Source organism: Manis javanica, chromosome 5 (assembly GCF_040802235.1).
Source record: "Manis javanica isolate MJ-LG chromosome 5, MJ_LKY, whole genome shotgun sequence".
In the NCBI taxonomy this organism is placed as follows: Eukaryota; Metazoa; Chordata; class Mammalia; order Pholidota; family Manidae; genus Manis; species Manis javanica.
This window is the reverse complement of record NC_133160.1, coordinates 22,241,416-22,264,917: the sequence shown is the minus strand read 5'-3', so window position 1 is coordinate 22,264,917 and position 23,502 is coordinate 22,241,416. Positions and strand designations below refer to the sequence as shown.

The 23,502-nt window shown below is 37.6% G+C and overlaps 1 protein-coding gene across 8 annotated transcripts in view; it reads right to left on the bottom strand.

Annotated features, from left to right (window-relative positions):
- NCOA6 (nuclear receptor coactivator 6) overlaps positions 1 to 23,502 on the bottom strand; it is a 143,126-nt gene that overhangs the window by 58,341 nt on the left and 61,283 nt on the right. For 7 of the 8 annotated variants that reach the window (XM_037012902.2, XM_037012897.2, XM_037012899.2 and 4 more), the window contains one exon: positions 9,982 to 10,087. The exons of the other annotated variant lie outside the window; for it this stretch is intronic. The gene's annotated coding sequence lies outside the window, so the exon portion shown is untranslated. The remainder of the gene's footprint in view (positions 1 to 9,981; positions 10,088 to 23,502) is intronic. 8 annotated transcript variants of the gene reach the window in all.

The window sequence follows — 23,502 nt, the reverse complement described above, 5'->3', positions numbered from 1 at the left end:
GGGCATCTTGTTCCCATAAAGGAAAAATGTGTCTGAGAGTAAAACCAACAAAGAGAAAAACCAGATCCATGAGTGGAAAGATGGGCAGACAGAGAGATTGAGTCCCAATCACAGTTTTTAAGCCCTACAGTCTGGTTACAGCTAAAGACAACTACACATCTCAATTATGTGAGAAAATAAATTCCTTTAATTTCTTCAAAAAAAAAAAAAGATTGTACCATGTGGTCATTTCCTCCATTATCTCTGGGACTAAAGGTCACATTCTTAACCAAAAAGTGAATGAATAAACATTAATTTTCAGCATTTATATTAAGCAAGAATGACATGAAAACATAAGAACCTCACAAAAGCCCTAATTTTTAAAAATTCCTTATGTAAATCATAATTACAACTGTTTTTTTAAAGATATACAAGAAGAAAGAACTGCAAATAAATCCACTAAAATGCAAACATGATTATGCTAGGTTGGTAAGGTCACTAGTAGATATTCTTTTCCTAGTTTCCAAGTATGCCATAAATAATTAGAGAAATGCAAAAATGAAGTAAGCTATAATATGGTTATACAACTAGCATAAATGGAAAAAAAGTATTAACTTTTAAAAATGGTTTAACTCCTTTTTAAAAAGATATAGTCACAAGTACCAAATAATTTCACTCATATATGGAGTATAAGAACAAAGAAAAAACTGAAGGAACAAAACAGCAGCAGAATCACAGAACCCAAGAATGGACTAACAGTTACCAAAGGGAAAGGGACTGGGGAGGATGGGTGGGAAGGGAGGGATAAGGGGGAGGGGAAAGAAAGGGGGCATTACAATTAGCATGCATAATGTGGGGGGAGGCACAGGGAGGGATGCACAACACAGAGAAGACAAGTAGTGACTCTACAGCATCTTACTACGCTGATGGACAGTGCCTAATGGGGTATGTGGGGGGGACTTGGTGAAAGGGGGAGTCTAGTAAACATAATGTTCCTCATGTAATTGTAGATTAATGATACCAAAAAAAAAGATATAGTCACTAAACTGCTAGGGCAAAGGCTTTCTAAAAACCAATCTAAGGAATCTTGGGGGTGGGGAGAATCCTCTATTATAAGTAATATGGGAAAATGCTTTTACATTTGGGCAGAGCACCTTGAAGTCTGGCAATTACAACCTTTTCTAGACTGTGACTGCTACAAAAGAACAGTGTGATTTGGGTGGCTAAGAAACAGCATTCAGAAAATCCCTTATAAATACATTGCCATTAGTCAACTTCCATCTGCATTTTACAGATTTCAAAGAACTCTGGAGGTAAATAAACAGGAACTAAAAAAAATAGGGCTTAAAAGCTTCTAGGAAAAAGACTGATTGCTAAAATTGCCTGAAATGCTGTTTAAACTATTCCAAAGTTGAACAACTGCAAGAAGAGAAAAACATCTATATTCCAAAAAAAGAAATCCTTATCTGGAAAGGAGACCAATTAAAAAACTGGACTTTTTTTTCCCAGAAGTATACTTTTATTATTTTTATTTTGCTATCATTAATCTACAATTACATGAGGAACATTATGGTTACTCAGACTCCCCCCATCACCAAGTCCCTCCCACATACCCCATTACAGTCACTATCCATCAGTGTAGTAAGATGCTGTAGAATCGCTACATGTTTTCTCTCGGTTGTACAACCCTCCCCGTGACCCCTGCTACATTATGTGTGCTAATAGTAATGTCCCCATTTTTTTCCCCTTATCCCTCCCTTCCCACCAATCCTCTCCAGTTCCTTTCCCTTTGGTAACTGTTAGTCCATTCTTGGGTTCTGTGAGTCTGCTGCTGTTTTGTTCCTTCCGTTTATGCTTTGTTTTTATACTCCACATATGACTGAAATTTTTGATACTTGTCTTTTTCCACCTGGCTTATTTCACTGAGCATAATACCCTCGAGCTCCATCCATGTTGTTGCAAATGGTAGGATTTCTTTTCTTCTTATGGCTGAGTCATATTTCATTGTATATATGAACCACATCTTCTTTATCCATTCATCTACTGATGGGCACTTAGGTTGCTTCCATTTCTTGGCTATTGTAAACAGTGCTGCAATAAACATAGGGGTGCACATGTCTTTTTGAAACTGGGCTCCTGCATTCTTAGGGTAAATTGCTAGGAGTGGAATTCCTGGGTCAAATGGTATTTCTATTTTGAGTTTTTTGAGGAACCTCCACACTGCTTTCCACAATGGTTGAACTAATTTACATTCCCACCAGCAGTGTAGGAGGGTTTCCCTTTCTCCACAATCTCACCAACATTTGTTGTTGTCTGTCTTTTGGATGGTGGCAATCCTCACTGATGTGAGGTGATATCTCATTGTGCTTTTAATTTGCATTTCTCTGACAACTAGCAATGTGGAGCATCACTTCATGTGCCTGTTGGCCATCTGAATTTCTTCTTTGGAGAACTGTCTGTTCAGATCCTGTGCCCATTTTCTAACTGTGTTATTTGCTTTATGTTTGTTGAGGTGCATAAGCTCTTATATATTTTGGATGTCAACCCTTTATTGGATCTGTCATTTATGAATATATTCTCCCATACTGTAGGATGCCTTTTTGTTCTACTGATGGTGTCCTTTGCTGTACAGAAGCTCTTCAGCTTGACATAGTCCCACTTGTTCATTTTTGCTTTCATTTCCCTTGCCTGGGGAGATAAGTTCATGAAGAAGTTGCTCATGTTTATGTCCAAGAGATTTTTGCCTATGTTTTTTTCTAAGAGTTTCATGGTTTCATGACTTACATTCAGGTCTTTGATCCATTTCGAATTTACTTTTGTGTATGGGTTTAGACAATGATCCAGTTTCATTCTCTTACATGTAGGTGTCCAGTTTTGCCAACACCAGCTGTTGAAGAGGCTGTCATTTTCCCACTGTATATCCATGGCTCCTTTATCATATATTAATTGACCATATATTCTTGGGTTTATATCTGGGCTCTCTAGTCAGTTCCATTTGTATATTGGTCTGTTCTTGTGCCAGTACAAATTGTCTTAATTACTGTGGCTTTGTAGTAGAGCTTGAAGTTGGGAAGCGAGATTCCCCTGTTTTATTCTTCCTTCTCAGGATTGCTTTGGCTATTCGGGGTCTTTTGTGGTTCCATATGAATTTTAAAACTATTTGTTCCAGTTCATTGAAAAATGCTGTTGGTATTTTGATAGGGATTGCACTGAATCTGTAGATTGCTTTGGGCAGGATGGCCATTTTGACAACATTAATTTTTCCTACCCAAAAGGATAGGATGAGTTTCTATTTGTTAGTGTCCTCTTTAATTTCTCTTAAGAGTGTCTTGTGGTTTTCAGGATATAGGTCTTTCACTTCTTTGGTTAGGTTTATTCCTAGGTATTTAATTCTTTTTGATGCAATTGTGAATGGAATTGTTTTCCTGATTTCTCTTTCTGCTAGTTCATCATTAGTGTATAGAAAAGCAACAGATTTCTGTGTATTAATTTTGTATCCTGCAACTTTGCTGAATTCCGATATTAGTTCTAGTAGTTTTGGAGTGGAGTCTTTAGTGTTTTTTATGTACAATACCTTGTCATCTGCAAATAGTGACGGTTTGACTTCTTCTTTACCAATCAGGATGCCTTGTACTTCTTTGTTTTGTCTGTTTGCTGTGGCTAGGACCTCCAGTACTATGTTGAAGAACAGTGGGGAGAGTGGGCATCCGTGTCTTTTCCCTATCTTAGAGGAAAAGCTTTCTGCTTCTCAGTGTTAAGTATGATGTTGGCTGTGGATTTGTCATATATAGCCTTTATTATGTTGAGGTTCTTGTCCTCTATATCCATTTTGTTGAGACTTTTTATCATGAATGGGTATTGAATTTTGTCGAATGCTTTTTCAGAATCTATGGAGATGATCATGTGGGTTTTGTCCTTCTTTTTGTTGATGCGGTGGATGATGTTGATGGATTTTCGAATGTTGTACCATCCTTGCATCCCTGAGATGAATCCCACTTGATCATGGTGTATGATCCTCTTGATGTATTTTTGAATTCGGTTTGCTAGTATTTTGTTGAGTATTTTTGCATCCATGTTCATCAGGGATATTGGTCTGTAATTTTCTTTTTCTGTGGTGTCTTTGCCTGGTATTAGAGTGACGGTGGCTTCATAGATGTTGGTTTCTTCCTTGGTGACTCTTGGAAAGTTGTATTTTTCTAGGAAGTTTCCATTTCTTCTAGGTTTTCCAGCTTGTTAGCATATAAATTTTCATAGTATTCTCTAATAATTCTTTGTATTTCTGTGGTGTCTGTCGTGGTTTTTCCTTTCTCATTTCTGATTCTGTTGATGTGTGTAGATTCTCTTTTCTTCTTAATAAGTCTGGCTAGGGCTTATCTATTTTGTTTATTTTCTCAAAGAACCATCTCTTGGTTTCACTGATTCTTTCTATTGTTTTATTCTTCTCAATTTTATTTATTTCTTCTCTGATCTTTATTATGTCCCTCCTTCTGCTGACTTTGGGCCTCATTTGTTCTTCTTTTTCCAGTTTCAATAATTGTGACTTTAGACTATGCATTTGGGATTGTCCTTCCTTCTATTAATAGGCCTGGATTGATACATACTATCCTCTTAGAACTGCCTTTGATGCGCCCCACAGAAGTTGGAGCTTTGTGCTGTTGTTGTCATTTGTCTTCATATATTGCTTGATCTCTATTTTAATTTGGTCATTGATCCATTGATTATTTAGGAGCATGTTGTTAAGCCTCTGTGTGTTTGTGAGCCTTTTTGTTTTCTTTGTAGAGTTTATTTCTAGTTTTATACCTTTGTGATCTGAAAAGTTGGTTCATAGAATTTCAATCTTTTTGAATTTACTGAGGCTCTATTTGTGGCCTAGTATGTGGTCTATTCTGAAAAATGTTCCATGTGCACTTGAGAAGAATGTGTATCCTGCTGCTTTTGGGTGTAGAGTTCTGTAGATGTCTGTTAGGTCCATCTGATCTAGTGTGTTGTTCAGTGCCTCTGTGTCCTTACATATTTTCTGTCTGGGAGATCTGTCCTTTGGAGTGAGTGGTGTGTTGAAGTGTCATAGAACGAATACATTACATTCTATTTCCTCCTTTAATTCTGTTAGTATTTGTTTCACATATGTTGGTGCTCCTGTATTGGGTGTATATATATTTATAATGGTTATATCCTCTTGTTGGACTGCCCCCTTTATAATTATGTAATGCCCTTCTTTATCTCTTGTTACTTTGTTTTGAAGTCTATTTTGTCTGATACAAGTACTGCAACACCTGCTTTTTTCTTCCTATTGTTTGCATGAAATATATTTTTCCATCCCTTCACTTTTAGTCTGTGTATGTCTTTGGGTTTGAGGTGAGTCTCTTGTAAGCAGCATATAGATGGGTTTTGCTTTTTTTATCCATTCTATTACTCTGTGTCTTTTGTTTCGTGCATTCAGTCCATTTACATTTAGGGTGACTATTGAAAGATATGTACTTATTGCCATTCAGGCTTTAGATTCGTGGTTACCAAAGGTTCAAGGGTAGCTTCTTTACTATCTAACCATCTAACTTAACTCACTTATTAAGCTATTATAAAGACTATCTGATGATTCTTTATTTCTCTCCCTTCTTATTCCTCCTCCTCCATTCTTTATATATTAGGTGTTTTATTCTGTTCTCTTTTGAGTTTCCTTTGATTGCTTTTGTTGAATAGTTGCTTTTATTTTTTGCCTTTAGTTAGTCTTTGGTTGGTCTGCTTTCTTTGGTGTGATTTTATTTTCTCTGGTGTCATCTATTTAGCCTCAGGAGTGCTTCCATCTAGAATAGTCCCTTTAAAATATCCTGTAGAGGTGGTTTGTGGGAGGCAAATTCCCTCAACTTTTGCTTGTCTGGGAATTGTTTAGTCCCTCCTTCATATTTAAATGATAATCATGCTGGATACAGTATTCTTGGTTCAAGGCCCTTCTGTTTCATTGCTTAAATATATCATGCCATTCTCTTCTGGCCTGTAAGGTTTCTGTTGAGAAGTCTGATGACAGACTGATGGGTTTTCCTTTGAAGGTGACCTTTTCTCTCTCTCAGGCTGTCTTTAATCCTCTGTTGTCATCTTTGATCTTTGCCATTTTAATTATTATATGTCTTAGTGTTGTCCTCCCTGGGTCCTTTGTGTTGGAAGATTTGTGGGCTTCCATGGTCTGAGAGACTATTTCCTCCCCCAGTTTGGGGAAGTTTTCAGCAATTATTTCTTCAAAGACACTTTCTATGCCTTTTTCTCTCTCTTCTTCTGGTACACCTATAATGCGAATATTGTTCAGTTTGCTTGAATTGGTCACACAGTTCTCTTAATATTATTTCATTCCTTGAGATCCTTTTATCTCTGCCTCACCTTCTCTGTATTCCTGTTCTCTGATTTCTATTCCATTAACAGCCTCTTACACCTCATCCAGTCTGCTCTTTTCTGTATTCTCCCTCCTGACTTCATCCCTTAGCTCTTGCATATTTCTCTGCAAGTCCATCAGCATAGTTATGACCTTTATTTTGAATTCTTTTTCAGGAAGATCGGTTATATCTATCTCCCCAGGCCCTCTCTCGGGGGTTGTCTGGGTAATTCTTGACTGGACCAAATTCTTCCACCTTTTCATGGCAATAGAGGTAGTCGTAGGCAGGTAGCACATGTGTCAGCTGGGAGAACAAAGTCCCTTTCTGCTTTCTAGTCACCTTGCGCTTCTTCGTTGCCTTTGTCGGTTACCCACACACCGGGAGCAGCCTCCGGGTGAATCCACTGAGCTGCTGCAGGTGGGGCAGCCCTTGGGGTAGCCCAGAGCCCTAAGGGGAGTGGCAGGTGTGCTGAGTGTGTTCTCCTGAAAGAATGGCACCCCTTTGCGCCTTGTCCCAGCCTCCTTTGTCTGTGCTGGGCACCTGCACACCAGCAGGAACCTCTGGGTCTGGCCTGGGTAGCTGCGCACTGGGAGGAGACTCTTGGCGGCTGCTGTGGGCGGGGCCACTCTCCGGCTGCTGTGCCACTGTGGCAGGGCAATGCCGGCCAGGGGAATGAATGGCAGGCTGGTTATCACTGTGAGGGGCTTCAGAGCTGTGTTGCCACCAGGGGGTTAGGGCGCCTGATGTTCCTCAGGATTCCCAGCCTGTGGGACTGAGTGTGCCAGGACAATTCTATCCAGCTATGAAGCCCCTGTCCCTTTAAGACTTTCCGAAAGCACTTGCTTTTCTTTTGTCCCAGAGGAGCCAACTGTGGGGACCCACTCGCAGATTTAATTTTTCTGTTTCTCTAATATCCAGCACACCATGCCATGTGTGTCTGTGCTCCCAGTGGAGATTACTAGGGCTGGGTATTTAGCAGTCCTGTGCTTCCACTCCCTCCCCACTCTGACTCCTCACTCTGACTCCTTTCCTCCCACCGGTGAGCTGGGGTGGGGGGAGTGCTCGGGTCCTGCTGGGTCGCGGCTTGTATCTTACCCTCTTCGTGAGATGCTGAGTTCTCGCAGATGTCGATGTAGCCTGGCTGTTGTACTGTATCCTCTGGTCTCTCTTTTAGGAATAGTTGTATTTGTTGTATTTTCAAAAATATATATGGTTTTGGGAGGATATTTCTGCTGCCCTACTCACGCCGCCATCTTGGCTCCTCCTCCTAAAAAACTGGACTTTTATAGTCTCCTAAAAAGGTGGTTGGTCATGCCCTGAAGACTGGCAAATCTGGATTTGGAAAACTGTCTACCGGCAGACACAAATCAGCTAATCCAAGTTCAGGAAATACCAGTTTAACAGTATTATGGGCACTACACAGGTGCTTAAAATGTCAAGCAACTGAAAGTCATTCTGGAAAAATTGCTAGCTTTACTTCCAAAAAACTTTTTAAAGAAAATTCTCCCAGAAACATTATTCACTGAGATAATGTCCACTTGAAGTCCGATCTCTAATAAAGGATTTATAATCAAAGTAATTAACTTTGAGTGAAATGCAGTTCAGTGATCTGTTCTTGGAGAGAGAAAACAGATCATAGTTGAGTAGCTCAAAGACTCATTTGCTCACTTAGATCCTCTATCACAAGTGAACATGTGTTGTCTCTCTGGGTTTGTTTAGATTAACTACCAGTTATCTTGTTCACCCACATATAGATTTCCATATTACATATTGACTTCATTTCCAACTGGGGATCTTTTCTTCTTTTATTAAGAATCTAAGAACAAATGTCATATTCAGGAGAAACTTAAAAAGCAAGTATATTATTTATTCTCCCTTTCAAGGGGGAATGAAATAGATTTCTAAACAAACTAATTTCAGGGTAAATATTTCATGGTAACCAAATACCTCCAGTTGATGAAGGAAAGCTTCTTTTATAGAAGAATATCAACTTAAATATAAAAAGAATATTAGGAAAATCACAATTTTTGTAATCCCTAATAAGATAATTCAGGTAAGGATCATTAATAAAGATAAAACATTGTGTTGAAAAATTAACAGAGAATGGATATTCACATAATATCAAAGTATCATCCCAGAGATCTGCTGATTGGCAAAAAGGAAAACTAACTTCACAGTGGAAGGATCTGGTTGTTACTACCTGAATGAAACCTTAGCATCACTAACAGAAAAAAGCAGAAATTATGTGCAATATTAAGTGGTCAGCATTACTTAGGAAATATTCTTGCCAAAATGCTTAACCTGAATCTAAGAAGTCTTTAACAGGAGATGAATAATTTAAATGCTATGAGGAAATATTTAGACGAACCTAGAGTGTAGGATTTCTTAGCATAATTGGCTTGGCCTCAGTAAGTCAGTGGTCATGGGGGAAGAAAAATGGTGGATTAAACTGGTCTATATTAAGAGATTTGACAGACTTATAAATCAAATGCAGTGCATGGTCCTATTTGGATCTTGGTTTTAAAAAACATAGATGTAAAGCACATTTTAGTATAATCAGGGAATTACTGCTAGTTATGCTAGGTATGACAATTCATACCAGCAACATGGTACTGCCCCAAGGTAAACCTCCACCAGGCATCAGGAAGGCTTAGAAGTTTATGAACATGTTCCAAATCTCAGCAGGATCAAAAATAAATATATTTAAATATACATAATTTATAAAAGTATATTAATTATATTCAGCTACCTGCACCAGTCCTTTCTCTTCAGATTTATGTTTAAATTCCAAATTTATATTTAAATTAGAAGAGACAGGACTGGTGCAGGTAGTTGAATAATGGATAAGATACTGTCACAGGCTATTCAGATTACCTGACTTGGCTCCTCTTTGAGCAAAAGACACTATTATCTATATCAGAAATCACAGACTCACATACCCCCAGGGGTCAGGAAGGTAAAATAAATAAGAGAACACTGGCTATTAAATGCGTTTACACATACTGTATGAATAGTTTGGACAATGGTGTATGTTGAGCAGCAGTTACTTTGCTCCAGCTTATTAATTTCTTGTTTGGAAGGATGGGAGTTGTTATGCAGGCACAGCACTAAAAGACATTCTAAATTATAAGAAAAGACTAAAATTCATATATTTGGTGAACTTTCCAGATTTTAGAATAGATTTACACTTTTGAAAAATACTCTGTAGGCCAAATGAAACACATTGCTGCTATATTTGGCCTACAAGACAGCAGCTTTCAATTTCTATGACTCAAATGATTGACTAGTATGACACTAGTTCCAAAAGAACTATACTGGATTTGCTGTAGTGTGGGAAAAGACTAGATATTTAAAATGCATTTAAGTGTTATGGTGTGCCTCCTGGGAGGTCTGTGAATGCCTTAAAAGAAAGAAGAGATCAAGGTCTTAAACTCCAGAAAAACAGAAGGCCGTCAAACTTAGTGAATTTTTGGCTTCATCAAATACGCTGATAACTGGCTAAAGGACTATCTTCTCCTTTGGCAAAATGCTAGAGGATAAAGGAGAGATTTTTTACTTGCCATGTAACTTTGGTAGCGTTATTCCATTGCTTGGAATTAAGTTGAGCCTTACCCACTTTCTCACACAAGGTTTCACTCACCAAAGTGTCTTTCTTAATTTTTATCATTTATTCAGGTCATCTTCTATATCCAAATAAGCTGGCATTTTTAGGGCCTGTATTTCAAGGTAGCAGCCTAATAAAAATTCTAAAAAAAATGAAGAAAAATAAAATTACAATACTACGTAGAAATTGAAGAGGTGACCAATCTTTGCAACAGAAGTCAATGAAAATATCACGTTATCAAGTCAACTTAGAGATCTTCAAATAATATTAAAATAGGACTTTCAATTAAGTTTACAAAGAATACCTTTTTTCTGAGATTTTAAACCTGGTTACTCATCAACAAGTATTCAAGGAGTATAGCAGCAAAACTCAGAGATATATACCAACTTCACTTAAGAATCATGAAATTGGGACCCTATACCTCACAGCCCTCCCTATACCTTCCTTTCTAAATCTTCTAAATGAAAATAATTTTACATCATGCTATACTGTTTGTAGGTACTCAGAACCACAGTACACACAGTATATACAACACCCACTTCTTCTAAAAGAATTTCAAAATTCATTTTTAAACTTCATATAGTTTAAGTTTTTTCCTATTTTATCTAGAATATCTATACATTTTATTTTTCATTAAACATTCGGTTTAAATTCTAAAGTATGTTTTATTGTACCCACAGAAATTATGTACAGAGACTGCAAAATTTTGACATGCTTCAGAAAAAATTTCCTACTTCATAAGGTACTACTGCTCTACAATGTCTTTAACCTGGCTAATATTATGGTTTTACATTATTTCCAAATAATAATTTTGTATACTAAATTTTTAGATGGATTTATGTACTAGCTATGAGGAAATAATTATTAAAGAAAAAACTATGCTTTAGTTATTTTTAATTTTTAAAAAGCCATTTTAAAGTTACCATTTAGCAGTAACAAAAATTAACCTTTAAGAATCTTAAAAATAACCTTTAAGAATATCAATAACCCCAAAAAGTAACAAGAGGATACTCAAATACTCTAATGACAATGCATTGAAATTACAGATTTAAAATAAAATCAAGAAACAAACGCCTTTTCACCTTAAAACAACAACAAAACCCTGGGACTTGGTTAAAAAAGAAATCAAAATTGTTAGATTTCTAGATAACAATAATAAGGAAAATAATACGTAATGGAACTTAAAGGATACAACCAAACTAGTAAAGAAAAAAATTCAGAGCTATAAATACCTATACTGGGGTTGGGGGGAGGTGGGGGAGAAAAAAAGATGAGTTAAACATCTGACTAAAAAATTTAGGAAAAAACCAGTAAGGTACACTGAATAAAAACAAAATGGAATACACATAAAAGCAGAAATTAATCAGAAAACAGAAGAACAACTAATAAATAATTCTAAAAATTGGCATACTGTGGGGAAAAAAACAAAACAGTTAAACCACTGTTAATCTTGTAAGTAAAAAGGGAGAAAGTTCAATTATATAAAATAAGAAATAAGAAATAATGTAAGGCCACAGAAACAAAGGAAATTAAAAGTACCATAGAGACGATTCTGCTCAAGCTTTTGCTCATATCTATTCACGTAAAATTGATAGTGCCCCCAAAAGCACCATACACAGATTTAATGGAAACAATATTAGCCCTTTAGACAGCAGGTAAGTCTAATGATCTGAAACTGTTCCAGAGCATACAAAAAGAAAGAAAACTTCCCAATTCTTTTTATGAAGTAAATATGAGTATCAAAAGCTGATATAAATAACATGAAGAGAGCTACAGATCAATCTCCCTTATGCTGCTCAATCTGTCTTATATTGATGCAAGATTCTAATTCAACCTTCAAGCTTTAAATAGAATACTACAGTATATTACAAGAATCATGCATCATGATCAAGTGGAATTCATTCTAGGAATGCAAGGAAGGCTCAGTATTAGGAAAATAAGGGAAAAGGTCACTATCATCACCACAGATATTAAAGAGTCATCTGATAAAATTCAACAACCCTTCTCGATTTTAAAAAAATTCAAATGAACAGGAATAAACAAAAACAACTTTAACATGACAAAATATATCTTTTCAGCTCAAAACTTAGCAGCTTGTTTAATGTGGAAAGAATAGAGTTATCTGTCATCTAAAGTCGAGAAGACAGATACCCATACTGTATTATAAAACACTGTATTAAAGGTATAAAGTCAGTAAAATTAAATAACAGTAAGAAAGGTAAAAAAATTGGAAAGGATGCAAAACTATCACTATTGGCATATGATATAACTGTACTCTTTATTAGTAGTATCTTTGATATACAATTTTATGAAGGTTTCACATGAACAACGTTGTGGTTTCAACATTCACTCATATATATTTTTAAGTCCTCACATGCCCACCCCATTGTAGTCACTGTCTATCAGTGTAGTAAGGTGCTATAGAGTCATTACTTGTCTTCTCTGTTGCTGTACTGCCTTCCCCATGCTGTACTGCCTTCCCCGTGACCTACCTATATGGTGATTGTGAATTACAGTGCCCTTTAATCCCCTTCTCCCTTCCCAACTCCTCCCCTTTGGTGACCACTAGTCCCTTCTTGGAGTTTGTAGTCTACCACTATTTTGCTCCTTTAGTTTTGCTTTGTTGTTATACTCCATAAATGAGCGAGATCATTTGGTACTTGTCTTTCTCTGCCTGGCTTACTTCACTAAGCATAACACCCTCTAGCTCCATCCATGCAAATGGTAGGATTTGTTTTCTTTTTATGGCTGAATAATATTCCATTGTGTATATGCACCACTTTTTCTTTATCCAATCATCTACTGATGGACACTTATGTTGCTTCCATACCTTAGCTATTATAAATAGTGCTGCGATAAACATAGGGGTGCATGTATCTTTTTGAATCAGGGATCTTGTTTTCTTCTGGAAAATTTCTAGGAGTGGAATTCCTGGGTCAAATGGTATTTCTATTTTGAGTTTTTTGAGGGACTTCCATACTGCTTTCCACAATGGTTGAACTAGTTTACATTCCCACCAGCAGTGTAGGAGGGTTCCCCTTTCTCCACATCCTCGCCAACATTTGTTGTTGTTTGCATTCCTAACTGCTGTGAGGTGATATCTCATTGTGGTTTTAATTTGCATTTCTTGATGATTAGCAATGTGGAGCATCTTTTCATGTGCCTGTTTGCCATCTGAATTTTTTCTTTGGGGAAGTGTCTGTTCAGATCATCTGCCCATTTTATAATTGTATTATTTGCTTTCTGTTTGCTGAGGTGCATGAGCTCTTTCTATATTTTGGATGTGAACCCCTTATCAGATAAGCCATTTATGAATATATTCTCCCATACTGTAGGATGCCTTTTTGTTCTGCTGATGGTGTCCTTTGATGTACAGAAGCTCTCTAGTTTGATGTAGTTCCACTTCTCATATTTTATTTTGTTTCCCTTGCCCAAGGACGTGTTCAGGAAAAAATTGCTCACTCTTATATTCAAGAGATTTTTGCCTATGTCTTCTTCTATGAGTTTTATGGTTTCACGCTTACATTCAGGTCTTTGATTCATTTCGAGTTTACTTTTGTGTATGGAGTTAGACAATAATCCAGTTTCATTCTCTTACATGTAGCTGTGCAGTTTTGCCAACACCAGTTGTTGAAGAGGCTGTCATTTCTCCATTGTATATCATAGCTCCTTTATCATATATTAATCGGCCATATATGTGTGTTTTTATATGTACCACATCTTCTTTATCCATTCCATGAGGCCAGCAACACTCTAATACCAAAACCAGACAGACACCACACAAAAAGAAAATTACAGACCAACATCTTTAATGAACATAGATGTAAAAATCCTAACAAAATATTAGCAAACCAAATTCAAAAATACATCAAAAAGATCATCCATCATGAGCGATAGGGAGCATTTTGTGCTCTCTGTTCTGATTCTGTTCCATTGATCTACAGGTCTGTTCTTGTGCCAGTACCAAATTATTTTGATTACTTTGGCTTTGTAATAGAACTTGAATTTAGGGAGTGTAATTGCCCCAGCTTTGTTCTTCCTTCTCAAGACTGCTTTGGCTATTTGGGGTCTTTTGTGGCTCCATACGAATTTTAGAGCTATTTGTTCTAGTTTGTTGAAGAATGCTGTTGCTATTTTGATAGGGATTGCATTGAATCTGTACATTTCTTTAGGCAGGCTGGCCATTTCAACAATATTAATTCTTCCTATCCATGAGCACAGGATATGTTTCCATTTATTGGTATCCTTTTTAATTTCTGTCATGAGTGTCTTCTAAGTTTTAGGGTATAGGTCTTTTATCTCCTTGGTTAGGTTTATTCCTAGGTATTTTATTCTTTTTGATGCAATTGTAAATGTAGCTGTCTTCCTGATTTCTCTTTATGCTAATTTGTTGTTATTATATAGGAATGCAACAGATTTCTGTGTATTAATTTTGTATCTTGCAACTGCTGAATTCAGTTATTAGTTCTAATAGTTTTTTGGTGGAGTCTTTAGGGTTTTCTATATATAATATCATGTCATCTGTAAACAGTGACAGTTTAACTTATTCCTCACCAATCTGGATGTCTTTTATTTCTTTGTGCTGTCTGATATCCATGGCTAGGGTCTCTGGTACTATGTTTAATAAAAGTAGGGAGAGTGGGTATCCTTGTCATGATCCCGGTCTTAGCGGAAAAACTTTTAGCTTTTTGTTGTTAAATATAATGTTGGCTGTGGGTTTTTCATACATAGCCTTTAGTATATTGAGGTGCCTATGCTCTATACACATTTTGTTGTGAGTTTTTATCATGAATGGATGTTGAATTTTGTTGAATGATTTTTCAGCATCTATTGAGATGATTATGTGATTTTTGTCCTTTTTGTTGATGTGGTGGATGATGTTGATGGATTTTTGAATATTGTACCATCCTTGCATCCCTGGAATAAATCCCAGTGGTCATGATGGATGATCTTTTTTGATGTATTTTTGAATTCAGTTTGCTAATATTTCGCTGTGGATTTTTGCATCCACGTTCATCAAGGATATCGGTAATTTTCTTTTTTTGTGGTGTCTGCCTGCTTTGGTAATAGAGTGATGCTGGCCTCATAGCATGAGTTTGGAGGTATTGCCTCCTCTTCCACTTTTTGGAATACTTTAAGGAGGATGGGTTTTAGCTCTTCTTTAAATGTTTTATAAAATTCAGCCATGAAGCCATCTGGGTCAGGTTTTTGTTCTTAACTGATGTTTGATTACCAATTCGATTTCATTGCTGGTAACTGGTCTCTCCAGATTTTCTGTGATATAACTGTATTCTTAAGATTTTTATACAATCAACCAAGGAAACAGCAAAAATTAGAATTCAGCAAAGCAGCATGGTACAAAATTAATATAAACAATAGCCTTGATTACAAATGAAATCAATCACAAGTAGGTGAAAAAATATCTCATTTATAATAGCAACAAAAGAGATAAAATATCTAGGAATGAAATAAAAAAGATGTAGAACTACAAGAAGATTTTAAAACGAGATACAAAAATACCAGAACAAATAGAATGACACACCAAATTCTTGGACAAAAGATTCATAAATATCAATTTTTGTTAATTTATAATTTAACAATCTCAAAAAATGCCAACATTAAAAAAAAATAGACAAGCTGACTCTGAAGTTCATATGGAAACAAGATGGGTCAGGAAAACTCTGAAAAAAAAAAAGAGTAATAAAAGGGACAAGCCCTACCTTGTACCAAAACCTTATGTCTTTATAAATTAAACTGTGCAGAAAGTAGAATACAGGTGGGAGACCAGTGGAACAGAGTAGAAATTGGGAAGACTGACAAAAATGCATATGGCATTTTAATCTCATAAAGGTAGAAAAAATGGATTTTTCACCAAATGGGACTATGTAGTTACCTAGAAAAAAAAAATTTAGAACTATACCTCACATCAGAGCATCCCCCATTGGTACCAAAACTTCAATGTAACAAATGAAACTCTAAAGTATCAGAAGTACAGAAAAGATGTATATATCCTTGGAAGGAAAGAAGGGTTTTTTTCTAACTATGACTTAAGATTTAAAGTCATATAAGAAAAAAAATTGATAAATTCAAATATCTAAAAATCAAATAATTCTGTAGGATAAAAAAAAAGTTGAAAAGAGACAAAGAGAGAGAGATTCAAGGTGGCGGTGTGAGAGGTGAGACAGAGAACTCCTCCCAAAACACAGATGGTGCAAAAATACAGTTAATACAACTAACCCTAAAACAGCAACAGGAAAGAAGGCTGCACCAGACTGCATACAGATCTCAAGAACAGAGCAGACCTCACAAAACAGGGTAACGTACCAAAGCCTTGATTCAGTGGGACCCAGGCCCTTCCCCCACCCCAGCTCACCAGCAGGAGGAAGAGAAACAGAGCGGGGAAGTGGTGGAAGCCTGGGACTGCTGAACACCTAGCCCTGGAGATCTGCTTTGTGAGCAGAAACCTACACTGTGTGGTGCTCTGAAGGACAGGGAGCTGGGACAGGCAGAGTGCTTGAGAGACAGATTCTTGCCATTTGTTGAGGATGGGATCCACACCTGACCGCTCTGTGACAAGGGAAAGGCAGGTGGTCTGAGAGGCTTCCTAGCAGCGAGAGGACTACTGAAGGGGCAGGGTTTCCATGGAGCTTGCTGCATGGGAGACAGGATAGGGGGACACGGTTGCCTTGGCGTGCTCTGTCCTAGCAGCGAGAGGACTACTGAAGGGGCAGGGTTTCCATGGAGCTTGCTGCATGGGAGACAGGATAGGGGGACACGGTTGCCTTGGCGTGCTCTGTCCAGCAGATTGGGAGCTTTGAGGAGCTTCAGGTGCTCCATCCCCCTGGCTGCCTACTCGGCTCCGAGGCCCCCCACTGTGATACGCAGCCTGCCGAGCCCTCCTCCTGGCATGATGGCACCAGCTTGCAAACTGGCAGTCACTGTGCTGGCATCAGGCTAGTCAGAGGGAGGCCCCACCTACAACAGTTACAGACACAAAGCACAGAGGCTTACACCTGTATGCACTGCCCAGTGGCTCTGATACTAGGGACAGGCATGGTAGACTCCAGGGAATCAGGAAACAGATCTTTCCTCTCCCAGGCACCAGGTCTGCTCCCCTACAACCCCCAACCTCACTCTAGGGGCTGAGAAGCTCCAGAGACTGGAGCTTCTGGGCACTAGATGGCACCACAGAGAAATATGAAATGTCAAAAGAACATGGTTCAGACCAAAATCTCACAAACCCCAGAAAAAGGGGCAAATGAAACTGAACTCACCCATCTTCCTGAAAGGGATTTGAAAATAAAAATCATAAACATGCTTATGGAGGTACAGAAAAATATTCAAGAATTCAGGAACAAATTTAAGATGGATATTCAATAATTAAGAAATTCCATATCTGAAATGAAACATACAATGGAGGGATTTAAGAGCAGATGAGATGTAGTAGAAGAGACGGTAAATGGACTGGAAATTAGAGAAGAGGAATACAAAGAAGCTGAGGCACAGAGGGAAAAAAGGATCTCTAAGAATGAAAGAATATTGAGAGAACTGTGTGACCAATCCAAATGGAACAATATTCACATTATAGGGGTAGCTGAAGAAGAAGAGAGAGAAAAGGGGATAGAAAGTTTCATTGAGGAGGTAATTGCTGAAAACTTCCCGAATCTGGGGAAGGAGATAGTGTCTCAAGCCATGGAGATGCACAGATCTCCCAACACAAGAGACCCAAGTAAGACAAAATCAAGACATACAATAAATAAAATGGCAAAGATCAAGGATAAAGACAGACTTTTAAAAGCAGCTAGAGAGAGAAAAAAGATCACATACAAAGGAAAACCCATTAGACTATCATCATATTTCTCAACAGAAACCTTATAGACCAGTAGGGAGTGGCATGATATATTCAATGCAATGAAGCAGAAGGGCCTTGAACCAAGAATACTCTACCCAGCAAGGTTATCATTTAAATTTGAAGGAGAGATTAAACAGTTTTCAGATAAGCAAAAGCTGAGAGAACTTACCTCTGACAAACAACATCTACAGTGCATTTTGGAGGGACTCCTACAGATGGAAGTATTCCTAAGGATAAATAGATGTCACCCAAGAGGTAGACAAAGAGTACAGAATATGATTCATAATGTACAAAGAATGGAGGAGGAAGAAAAAGGAGAAAAAAAAGAATCTCTAGATTGTGTTTGTAATAGCATATGAAGTCAGTTAAATTAGACTGTTAGACAGTAAGGGAATTACCCTTGTATCTTTAGTAGCCACAAATCTAAAGCCTGCAATGGCAATAAGTATATACCTATCGATAATAACTCTAAATGTAAATGGTCTGAATGCACCAATCAAAAGACATAGAGTCACTGAATGGATAAAAAAACAAGACCCATCTGTATGCTGCCTACAAGAGACTTACTTCAAACCCAAAGACATACACAGACTGAAAGTACAGGGATGGAAAAAGATATTTCATGCAACTAATAGGGAGAAAATAGCACTTGTATCAGACAAAATAGACTTCAGAACAAAGAAAGTCATAAGAGACAAAGAAGGACATTACATAATGATAAAGGGGTCAGTCCAACAAGAGGATTTAACTATTATAGATATCTAGGCACCCAACACAGGATCACTTACATATCTGAAACAAATACTAACAGAATTAAAAGGGGAAATAGAATGCAATGCATTCATTTTAGGAGACTTCAACACACCACTCACTCCAAAGGGCAGATCAAGAAGACAGAAAATGAGTAAAGAGGCAGAGGCCCTGAACAACGTATTAGAACAGATGGACCTAACAGACATCTACAGAACACTACGTTCAAAAGCAACAGGATACACATTCTTCCCAAGTGCACATGGAACATTTTCAAGAATAGATCATATACTAGGCCACAAAAAGAACCTCAGTAATTTCAAAAAGATTGAAATTATACCAGCTTTGTGAGCTTCTCAGATAACAAAAGTATGAAACTGGAAATAAATTACACAAAGAAAATGAAAAAGACCACAAACACATGGAGGCTTAACAACATTCTCATAAATAATCAATGGATCAATGACCAAATAAAAACAGAGATCAAGCAATATATGGAGACAAATGACAACAATAATCAACACCACAAAATCTGTGAGACACAGTGAAGGCCATGCTAAGAGGGAAATATATTGCAATACAGGCCTACCTCAGGAAAGAACAATCCCAAATGAACAGTCTAAACTCACAATTAATGAAACTAGGAAAGGAAGAACAAATGACACCCAAAGTCAGTAGAAGGAGGGACATAATAAAGATTAAAGCAGAAATAAATAAAATTGAGAAGAATAAAACAATAGAAAGAATCAATGAAAGCAGGAGCTGTTTCTTCAAGAAAATAAACAAAATACATAAACCCCCTAGCCAGACTTATCAAGAAAAAGAGTCGACACACATAAACAGAATCAGAAATGAGAATGGAAAAATCACTACAGACACCATAGAAATCCAAAGAATTATGAGAGAATACTATGAAAAACCATATGGTAACAAACTGGATAACCTAGAAGAAATGGACCACTTTCTAGAAAAATACAACCTTCCAAGGCTGACCCTGGAAGAAATAGAAAATCTGAATAAACCAATTACAGGCAAGGAAATTGAAGTGGTAATCAAAAAACTACATAAGAATAAAACCCCTGAACCAGATGGTTTCACTGCTGAATTTTCAAACATTTAGTGAAGACCTAATACCCATCCTCCTTAATGTTTTCCAAAAAGCAGAAGAGGAGGGAATACTCCCAAACTCATTCTACGAGGCCAACATCACTCTAATACCAAAACCAGGTAAAGACACCACAGAAAAAGAAAACTACAGACCAATATCTGTGACGAACATAGATGCAAAATTACTCAACAGAATAATAGCAAACCAAATTAAAAAATACATCAAAAAGATCATCCATCATAATCAAGTGGGATTCATCCCAGGGATGGAAGGATAGTACAATATTCAAGAATCCATCAAGATCATCCACTACATCAACAGAAAGAAGGACAAACACCACACGATCATCTCCATACATGCTGAAAAAGCATTCGAAAAAATTCAATATCCATTCTTGATAAAAAAACCTCTCAACAAAATGGGTATAGAGGGCAAGTACCTCAACATAATAAAGGCCATATATGACAAACACACAGCCAGCATTATACTTAACAGCAAGAAGCTGAAAGCTTTTCCTTTAAGATCGGGAACAATACAAGGATGCCCACTCTCCCCACTTTTATTCAACATAGTTCTGGAGGTCCTAGCCAAGGCAATCAGACAACACAAAGAAATAAAGGGCATCGAGACTGGCAAGGAAGGAGTCAGACTGTCCCTGTTTGCAGATGAGATGATATTGTACATAAAAAACCCTATAGAATCCACTCAAAACTACTAGACCTAATATCTGAATTCAGTAAAGTTGTGGGATACAAAAATAATACAGAAATATGTTGCATTCCTATACACTAATGATTAACTAGCAGAAAGAGAAATCAGTAAAACAATTCCATTCACAATTGCATCAAAAAGAATAAAATACCTAGGAATATATACATATACTCTGAAAACTACAAGACACTCATGAGAAAAATTAAAGAAGAAACCAATAAGTGGAAATACATCCCGTGCTCACAGATAGGAAGAATTAATATTGTCAAAGTGGCCATCCTGCCTAAAGCAATCTAAAGATTCAATGGAATCCCTATCAAAATACTAACTGCATTCTTCAATGAACTAGAGCAAATAGTCCTAAAATTCATATGGAACCACAAAAGACACTGAATAGCCAAAGTAAACCTGAGAAGGAAGAAAAAAGCAGGGGAAATTATGCTCCCTGACTTCAAGCTCTAGTACAAAGTCACAGTAATCAAGACAATTTGGTACTGGCACAAGAACAGACCCATAGACCAATGGAACAGAATAGAGAGCCCAGATATAACCCCAAGCATATATGGTCAATTAATATACGATAAAGGAGCCATGGACATACAATGGGGAAATAACAGCCTCTTCAACAGTTGGTGTTGGCAAAACTGGACAGCTACATGTAAGAGAATGAAACTGGATAATTGTCTAACCCATACACAAAAGTAAACTCAAAATGGAACAAAGACCTGAATGTAAGTCATGAAACCATAAAACTCCGAGAAAAAAAAACATAGGCAAAAATCTCTTGGACATGAACATGAGCAACTTCTTCATGAACATATCTCCCTGGCAAGGGAAACAAAAGCCAAAATGAACAAGTGGGACTATATCAAGCTGAAGAGCTTCTATACAGCAAAGGACACCATCAGTAGAACAAAAAGACGTCCTACGGTATGGGAGAATATATTCATAAATGACATATCCGATAAGGGGTTGACATCCAAAATATAGAAAGAGCTCATGCACCTCAGCAAACAGAAAGCAAATAATACAATTATAAAATGGGCAGATGATCTGAACAGATACTTCCCCAAAGAAAAAATTCAGATGGCCAACAGGTACATGAAAAGATGCTCCACATCGCTAATCATCAGAGAAATGCAGATTAAAACCACAACGAGATATCACCTCACAGCAGTTAGGATGGCCAACATCCAAAAGACAAACAACAACAAATGTTGGCGAGGATGTGGAGAAAGGGGAACCCTCCTACACTGCTGGTGGGAATGTAAACTAGTTCAACTATTGTGGAAAGCAATATGGAGGTCCCTCAAAAAACTCAAAATAGAAATACCATTTGACCCAAGAATTCCACTCCTAGCAATCTACCCTAAGAATGCAGGATCCCCGTTTGAAAAAGACATATGCACCCCTATGTTTATCGCAGCACTATTCACAATAGCCAAGAAATGGAAGCAACCTAGGTGTCTATCAGTAGATACACATGGAAGATTATTCAGCCGTAAGAAGAAAACAAATCCTACCATTTGCAACAACATGGATGGAGCTACAGCGTATTATGCTCAGTGAAATATGCCAGGCAGAAAAAGACAAGTAACAAATGATTTCACTCATATGTGGAGTATAAGAACAAAGAAAAAACTGAAGGAACAAAACAGCAGCAGACTCACAGAACCCCAAAATGGACTAACAGTTACCAAAGGGAAAGGGACTGGGGAGGATGAGTGGGAAGGGAGGGATAAGGGGGGAAAAGGGACATTACAATTAGCAGACATAATGTGTTGGGGGGCATGGGAAGGGCTGTACAACACAGAGAAGACAAGTAGTGATTCTAAAGCATCTTACTACACTGATGGACAGTGATTGTAATGGGGTATGTGGTAGGGACTTGATGACGGGGGGAGTCTAGTAACCATAATGTTGCTCATGTAATTGTAGATTAATGAGACCAAAAGAAAAAAGAAAAGAAAAGCACTGAAGAGAAAGGATATCACCCTGGACAGGTTTTTAATGCAGCTGAATGTGTCCTATTATGGAAAAGAAAATTGCCACTAAGGACATTTATTAGTAAGGAAGACAGGGAGCACCAGGATTTAAGGCAGGAGGGGATAGTCTAGCTCTACTGTTATGTGCAAATGCAGTTGGGTTTATGATCAGGATTGCTCTTATCTACAAAGCTGCTAACTTACTGAGCCTTGAAGGGAAAAGATAAACACCAGTTGCCAATCTTTTGGTTGTAGAAGGAGGCAGCCTGGATGAGAACCCTTTACTGGATCGGTTCGATTGATGCTTTGTCCCTGTAGTCAGGAAGTATTCTGCCAGTAAGGAAATGCTTTTTAAGGTACTTTTGATATTGGACAATGCCCCAGGACACCTAGAACCCCATGGGCTCAACATGAAAGCGTGGACATGGTCTATCTGTCCCTAAAGACAATGTCTCTACTTCAGCCTCTAGATTAGAGGGTCATAAGGCTTGTTACACATGGTACTTTAAGGAAAGGATTGTCAAAGCTATAGAGGGGAACCCTGACAGAACATCATGTAAGTCTGAAAGGATTACACCACTGAAAATGCCATCCTTGTTATAGAAAGCCATTAAGCCCCAAACCATAAATTCCTGCAGGAGAAAACTGTGTCCAGATATACAACAGAGCCAATCAAGGAAATCGATAATGGATCATGGATCTGCCAAAAATGGTGTATGTGTAGGGGGGTGAGAGTGAAGAGTTTCAAGATAGAGATCCTGGAGAAACTCAGGAGCTAATAGACACCGCACCAGTGGAATTAACAGATGACAACTTGATGGAGATGAGTGTTTCTGAAGCAGTGCCAGATGATGAGGGAGAAGACATGGAAGAAGCAGTGACAGAAAACAAATCGACATGAGACGATCTGGAAGAAATATTCCGATTATTCAATACTGCTCTGACTTCTTTACATCATAGATGCTTCTATGACACAGGTACTGAAACTAAAGCAAACAGGGGAAGAAGGATTGTTACCATATAGAAACATTCTTAGAGAAGTGAAAAAGTAAAAATGTCACACAGAAATCATGCTGTAGTTCCGTAAAATTACCCTAAGTGTGCATACATCTTCTGCCTCCCCCTCTACCTCCTCCTCCTCTTCCACCCCT